At 40.3% G+C, this 7,655-nt stretch overlaps 2 pseudogenes; both read left to right on the forward strand.

The window, feature by feature from the left end:
- LOC102833202 overlaps positions 1–748 on the forward strand; it is an 8,624-nt pseudogene extending 7,876 nt beyond the window's left edge.
- A 5,262-nt stretch (positions 749–6,010) lies between these two features.
- On the forward strand, positions 6,011–7,359 carry LOC102833587 (annotated as a pseudogene).
- Positions 7,360–7,655: the final 296 nt, after the last annotated feature.

Here is a 7,655-nt window from a genome sequence, read left to right on the forward strand (position 1 = left end):
CTATGAGTCAGAACCGACTCCACGGCACATAACAACAACAACAACAACTTATATCAGGAGTCCTAGGGTTAGTGCGCCAGACTGCAAAGCCATTTGAATTGCAAAGTCAGCAGTTGAAGCTCACCAGCTGCTCCTTGGAAACCCTATATCGGGTCGCTATGGGTTGGAATTGACTCAACGGCACTTCACAACAACAACTTATGACAGGTTATTCATATGGAGTTGGACTTGAAAGAATGTTCTACCTTCTTTACCACATGATTTGTGATATTAAACATCTGCCTTTATGGCTGACATAATTCATAGCGGTTTAAAGTCTAGCAACATCATAGTATAATCAGACTGTACCTTTAACTTTAACTGAGCCTTGACTTTGATATAGCCCTATCTTGCTAAAATCAGGCATAGTAAAATCAGACCGCACCCTAAGATCCTTGACTTTGGCTTGGCACAAATGCCATGGTGACCCCCTACATGGTAACACAGTATTATTGCCCCTGAAGTTATCCTGGACATGGGGTACAAAGAGACTGTTGCTATCTGGTCAGTGGGTTGCATCATGGAAGAACTGCTGAAAGGTTGTGTGATATGCCAAGTCAATGATCATATCCTTAACCAGATCTTGATCCCCAATCATGCTTTCTATATATGCCAGAGGCAGAATGATTGTAACTCTTCCTATGAAAGGGAAAATGTCATCATTACAAACTGGTTTCGAATTGGTTTTTTGTTATATTTGATAATTTAGTGTCACACATCAAATGGTTCAATTTTACGTTTTCTTTTTTGATCACATACAATGATTTATTTTATTTTATTTTATTTAAATATCGTTTCATTGCCATGGTTCCAATCCCCTCCATGCATCATCAACCAACCAAAGGGTAGACCCTACAAACCCACTCCCTAAACTACCCCCTCCCCACCCCAGTCTTCAGCACACAGTCCCTCTCCCTCTCTGGATCCAAAGTCCCCAGCCGCTTCATCACTCCACGTCATTGTCTCTGTCTCTATCTCAGGCATCTCTACATATAATGATTTTTTGAGGCTTAGAGTTAAGTTAAACCATTTAATTTAGTTCTTAATTTAATCAAAACTAATTGGACGAACATAAGAAATTATTTACTCTTTGACAAATATAGTCTGATATCAAAATGAAAATGTTGTTAAGTGCCTTGAGTCGATTGAGACCCTGCACAGGGTTTCCAAGAAGCAGCTCATGGGTTTGAACATCTGACCTTGTAGTTAGCAGCCCAGTGTTGATCCTATAATGCCACACCAAATACTGTTAATTAATTCATTAAATTACCTAGGAAAGTTGCTATCTAAATTTAATAGGCTAATATGCTTATGCAATGAAATTAATATACATTTTAATAGTTATAAATATGCATTAAAATATTTCCCTCAAAGTAAAAATTGAAGCATATTATGTAAGACTTAAGTAAAGAATAACAAATGAAGATGTTATGAGGAGTTAACAAAAAAAGAACTGACGATATTGAACCAAAAAGTCTAAGTAACACTGAAGGCATTGGTAAAAGATAAGGCTCCAGGAATCGATGGAATACCAAATGAAATGTTTCAACGAACTGATGTAGTCCTGAAGGCACTCAGTGGTCTATGTCAAGAAATTTGGAAGACAGCTACCTGGCCAACCAATTAGAAGAGATCCGTATTTGTGCCCATTCCAAAGAAAAGTAACCCAACACAATGCAGAAATCACCTAACAATATCATTAATAACCCCTACAAACATGTAAAATCCTGCTGAAGCTAGTTGGAAAACTGTACATTAATGGGGAGCTACAAGAAATTCAAGTCAGATTCAGAACAGGATGGGGAACAAGGAATATCATTGCTGACTTGGAACTTGACTGAAAGCAGAGAATACCAGAAAGATGTTTGCTTGTGCTTTATTGACTAACAAAGGCTTTAGATTGTGTGGATCATAGCAAACTATGAATACATTGTAAAGAATTGGTATTCCAGAACACCTAATTGTGCACATTAGGAATGTATACACAGATCAAGAAGCCATCTATAGAACAGAACAAGGGGTTATTAAATGGTTTAAAATCAAGAAAGTTGTGTGCTAGGGGGTGCATTCTTTTACCATACTTATTCAGTCTGTATGCTGAGCAAATAATCTGAGAAGCTAGATTATATGAAGAACAATGAGGCATCAGGATTAGAATAAGATTCATTAACAACCTACAATATATAGATGACACAACCTTGCTTTCTGGAAGCAAAGAGGACTTAAAATGTAGATCAAAGACTTTGGTTTTCAGTATATGGATTGAATCTCAGTATAAAGGTAACGAAAATCCTCACAACGGAACCAATAAATAGCATTATGATAAACAGAGGAAAGATCGAAGTTGTCAAAGACTTCATTTTTCTTGTATCCACAATCAATGCTCATGGAAGCAATAGTGAGGAAATTAAAGGCTGTGTTGTATAAGGCAAATCTGCCTTATACAAAAGACTCTTTGAAGTGTTAAAAGCAAAGATGTCGCTTTGAGGATTAAGGTGCACCTGACCCAAACCATGATATTTTCAATTGCCTCATATGTGAAAGTTGTACTATTAATAAGGAAGACTGTAGAAAAACCAATGCATTTGAACTATGTTGTTGGTGAAGAATATTAAAAGTACCACAAACTGCCAGAAGAAGAAACAAATCTAGCTTGAAGTACAGCCAGAATGTTCCTTAGAAGTGAGGATGGGGAGACTTTGTCTCTAGTACTTTGCATATGTGGTCTGGAGTGACCAGTCCCTGAACAAAACATCATGCTTAGTAAAATGGAGGGTCACTGGAGAAGACAAGAATCCCCATTGAAATGAATGACACAGTAGCAGTCACAATGAACTCAAACTTAACAATTATGTATAGGGTTACTATGAGTCTGAACTAACTGGACATCACTTAATAACAGTGGCTTTCTCATGGATGTTTTGGGATTTTCTACATATACAATCATGTCATTTGTAAATATATAAAGGTTAGTCCTTCTTTTCCAGTTTGGATACTTTTCCTTTAATTTTGTGGGTTAGAATTCTCAGTGAAATGTTGAACGGTGGTGAAAGACAAACTTGTCTTTTTCTCTGATCTTGGGAAGAAATTTTCAGTCTTTCACCATTCAATGGAATGTTAGCTATGGGTTTTTCATAAATGTCCTTTCTCATGTTGAGGAGTTTCCTTCCTATTTCTACTTTAAAAACAAATCCAAAAGCCCACTGACATGGTATTGATTCCAATGCAAAGTGACGTATAGGGCAGTGTAGAACTGCCCAATAGGGCGCTGTGGGCTAATGCGCTGGACTACAAAGTTGTTTGAACCACATGATCGGTAGTTCAGGCTTACCAGCGGTTCGTTGAAAACCCTATACATGGTTGTTATGAGTTGGAACCAACTCCATGGCACACAACCACCACCACCACATCTATAAGTATAGGTCAAGTTGATCAAATTGTAGCAATTTAACTTGTTTCCTTTATCGAATTTCATTAACTTCCTCTAGTCGAGCGCTGGTCATCAAGCCATGGAAGCTAGGTCAAATGGGTATTATCTGCATGTTTGGGCATTCTTGTGTGTCTCCTCCCACTTCATATCAGCTGGATGCTTCACTCTCAGCTCTAGCCTTCCATGGATAGGTCAATATCTATAGGCTCAGGAGTTCTCTAGTCTCCTCAAACTTCAGACCAACCAGCCCTTCCTCTTCTCTCATTTTGATGTAGACAGGAGGCTATAGAATGTGGGCAAACTCAGCTCATATCTTCATTACTGACTTTCCCCCACATCCATTCAAATGCAGACCAATGTGGTCACCAGCGAGCTTACATGTCTGCTCATGTGTTCCCTTTGAGTTTAAGACTTGGAGGGCGGTTTGTCCTGAAAGGACTTGTTTGCTCCTCTTGATGGCTCCTGGGCAAACAGGGGAAGCTATTTCTTGACATATCCTTCATCTATATCTCTACAATTTTGGGGGGAAGATGACAGATGGGGATAGCAACCTTAGTTGAGTTGATTCAAAGAATGATTGGAAGTACTTCCAAATGGACCCAAAGTATATTCATTGCTTCTAGGAAGTCTGGGACAGAAAAAGAAGATAGAACAATCATTTGAGGAGAGTATTGGGTTCAGGAAGTTGTTTTTCTTTTCCTTTTTAAGTAAGAAGATTTGATTGGATATAAATGCTGATATAAAGAATCATGGATAGGGGAACAGGGAACAGGGAACAGATGCAAGTAAGAAAGCATAATTGATGGAAGAAGAGAGCCTGGGAGTGGGGACATACAGAAACAAGATAAGTATTCTTATATCTCCTTTTCTTTAAAAGTTTATTGACTTATTCTTTTCCCATTCTCTCTATTTATGAACTCTAGAACTATATGATAAGAGAGAAAATTAAATGTCATTATTTAAAAAAACAAAAACTTTTTATTGTGAATTGGATGAAGGTTTAGGTCTATACCCAAAATAATGACAATATTTCTGAGGGCAATATTTCCATTTTTCTAACCTGTATGCTGAGCAAATAATCCAAGAAGCTAGGTTATATGAAGAAAATCGTGGCATCAGGATTGGAGGAAAATTCATTAACCACCTGTGATATGCAGATGATACAACCTTGCTTGCTCAAAGTGAAGAGGACTTAAAATATTTATTGATGAAGATCAAAAAGCACAGCCTTCAGTATGGATTTCATCTCAATGTAAAGAAAATAAAAATCCTCACCACTGGACCAATAAATAACATTCTTATCAACAGAGAAAAGATTGAAGTTGTTAAGGACTTCATTCTTCTTGATCAACTATCAACACTCATAGAAGCAGCAATCAAGAAATCAAATGACATATTGCATTAGGGAAATCTGCTGCACAAGACCTATTTAAAGTGTTGAAGAGCAAAGATGTCAGCTTGAGGACTAAGGTACGCCTGACCCAAGCCATGGTATTTTCGATAACCTCATATGCATGTGAAAGCTGGACAGTGAATAAGGAAGACCGTACAAGAATTGATGCTTTTGAGTTATGGTATTGGAGGAGAATATTCAAAGTGCCATGGGCTGCCAAAGAACCAATATATCCATTTTGGAAGAAGTGCAGCCAGAGTGCTCCTTGGAGGCCAAGATGGACAAACTTCATCTCTCATATTTTGGACATATTGTCAGAAGGAACCAGTCGCTGGAGAAGGTTATCATGTTTGGTAAGGTGGAGGGTCAGAGAAAAAGAGGAAGACCCCCAACGAGATGGATCAGCCAAGCGGCAGCATCGATGGACTCAAGTGTGGCAACAGTAGTGAGGTTGACTCAGGATTGGGCAGTGTTTTCGTTCTGCTGTGTATAAGGTCGCTATGAGTCGGTACCAACTTTATGGCACCTAACAATAACAACAACAACAAATCTTCCCCCATGAATTCTGCAAGCCTCAAGATACACCAAATCTAAATGGACATTTTGGCATCTTTGAGGGACTCTGATGTTCTTTGAGTTTGGGGAACAAAAAGAAATCTGAAGGGGCAAAATATAAGGACTGTAGAGTGGATTGGGTAAGACTTGCCAAAGAAATTCTCATTGGAGAGTCCTTGCTACATTCTAGTAATGAACAGGTGCATTGCCATGATTGAAAAAAATTCCTTGACCCAACTTTCCTAGACTTCTTCTTACTGATATAGTTATCAATTTTCTTAAAGCATCTCCCTAAACAAGCCTTCATGATTGTTCTGTGTCCTTTGAGAAAATTGATCAAGATTACCCCCCTTGGGAATTCCAGTATCCAGAATCTTCTGTGCTGACCTCTCTGCCTTGAACTGAACTGGCCTAGAAGATCCCCTTGGAAGTCACTGTTTTGATTGGACCTTTCTGTTGAAGGTAAACCCAATGATACTAAAACAAGTGAGTTACTGAGAGAAATTGTATCTACACATTGATCACAGAGACATTTTCAAGCACATTTTGTTTGAAATAAACTCATGCATGTGTGGACTGAAACCCTAGTCAAAATGCAATTTTGCATCCCTGGTGAAGGAGAGCGGGCTGTGCCGCCTGGGTCAGTCCCTTTCCCAGGGACCTGCAGGTGACATTTCGCATATGTGCTCGTGCTCTGAGAAGGTGGCAGGAGAAGGCCGCGGGAAGGGGCGCTGGAGGAGGAGAGGGGGGCACCCACTTCCTCCTGCTTGCTGGCTCCCTGGCCTGGAACAGTCCTGGCACCCTCACACCCACCCTGGGCACCGACACGCTCCCTTTCTTCCCCACCCCTCACCCGCCCTTGTCCAGCGCCCCTGGTCTGCTCGGAGGGGCCCCTCTTTCCAGCCTGCTCCCCCCATCTCGCCCCTGAGCTAGGCTGGTTTCGGAAACGCTCTTACAGCAGCAGCAGCAGGCAAAGCGAAAGCTGGAGCTACGAAAGGTGGTCATTAGTACCTCTCAGATGGTTTAAAAACCCAAAGGGCAAAGGAAGAGCCACACTCCAAACACAGATAGTAAAAAAATAAATAAATAAACAAAACCCCGCAATATAAGTCCCTTGGTCTGCTCACCAAGAAGTTCATTCAGCTACTGAGCTAATCTCCCAATGGGATCTTGGATTTGAACAAGGCAGCAGAATGCTTAAAGTGCAAAAGAGAAGGTTTTATGACATCACCAATGTCCTGGAAGGCATCCATCTCATTAAGAAATCTACAAACAATGTTCAGTGGATGGGTTGCAGTTTCTCTGAGGATGGGCCTCCTGGTCCAGTGCCAAAGCCTATCAAAAGAAATGACCGAGCTCAGTCAGGAAGAGAAAAAACTGGATGAAATGATCCAAAGCTGTACTGTGGACCTCAAACTGTTAACAGATGATTCAGAGAATCATAGGTTAGTTTATATCACATATCAAGATATTTGAAAAATTAGTGGCTGTCATAGTTGTGAAAGCCCCTCCAGAAACAAGACTTGAACTACCTGATCCACTTGAGAGCCTACGAATTCATTTCTCAAGTACCCAAAGACCCACTGAAGTTTACTTATGTCCAGAAGAGACTGAAACCGCACAGTCCAATGAAAACAAACAACCAAGACCACAATGGGAATATCCCTAAACTCACTTCCAAAGACTTGGCTTCAACCCACTCAGACATAGCCATTGCTCAGTTTCTATGACAAAACTTTCTCCTCTGGCCTCGCCCACCGATCATTTACAGAAGACTGAGGACCAAATTCGTTCCAACCTGCAAGGACCATTTGTGAACTTACTGCCTCCCCTGCTCCAAGAAGACTACCTACTAAGCCTAGGGGACGAAGGCATCAGTGATCTTTTTGATGCTTATGATTTGGGAAAGCTCCCCCTGGTGGAAGACTTCATGTGTAGTTGATTATGCCCTACGTGAAATCCTCCATACAAACCAATGTTTTTATTATGGAACCTCTGTTAGACAGTGTTGTCCCTTCCTACCTTCTTCCTCCAAGATATTATCAAGAAGTAAACTACAAACTTCAAACAAAGCTGACATTTTAATTGTCTAAATGCACAGTTTTCAGGTTCCCTTGGGAAAGGCTTGCTTTGCTCCAGGCTCCAATATCATAGATAAGTCAGCAAGTTGAGAAAATCAGGTGTCTCTTGGATCGGCTGTGACTGATGGATGGGCTGTAGAATGGGGTCTGCCCACCG

Source organism: Chrysochloris asiatica, unplaced genomic scaffold, assembly GCF_000296735.1.
Source record: "Chrysochloris asiatica unplaced genomic scaffold, ChrAsi1.0 scaffold00222, whole genome shotgun sequence".
Lineage (NCBI taxonomy): Eukaryota > Metazoa > Chordata > Mammalia > Afrosoricida > Chrysochloridae > Chrysochloris > Chrysochloris asiatica.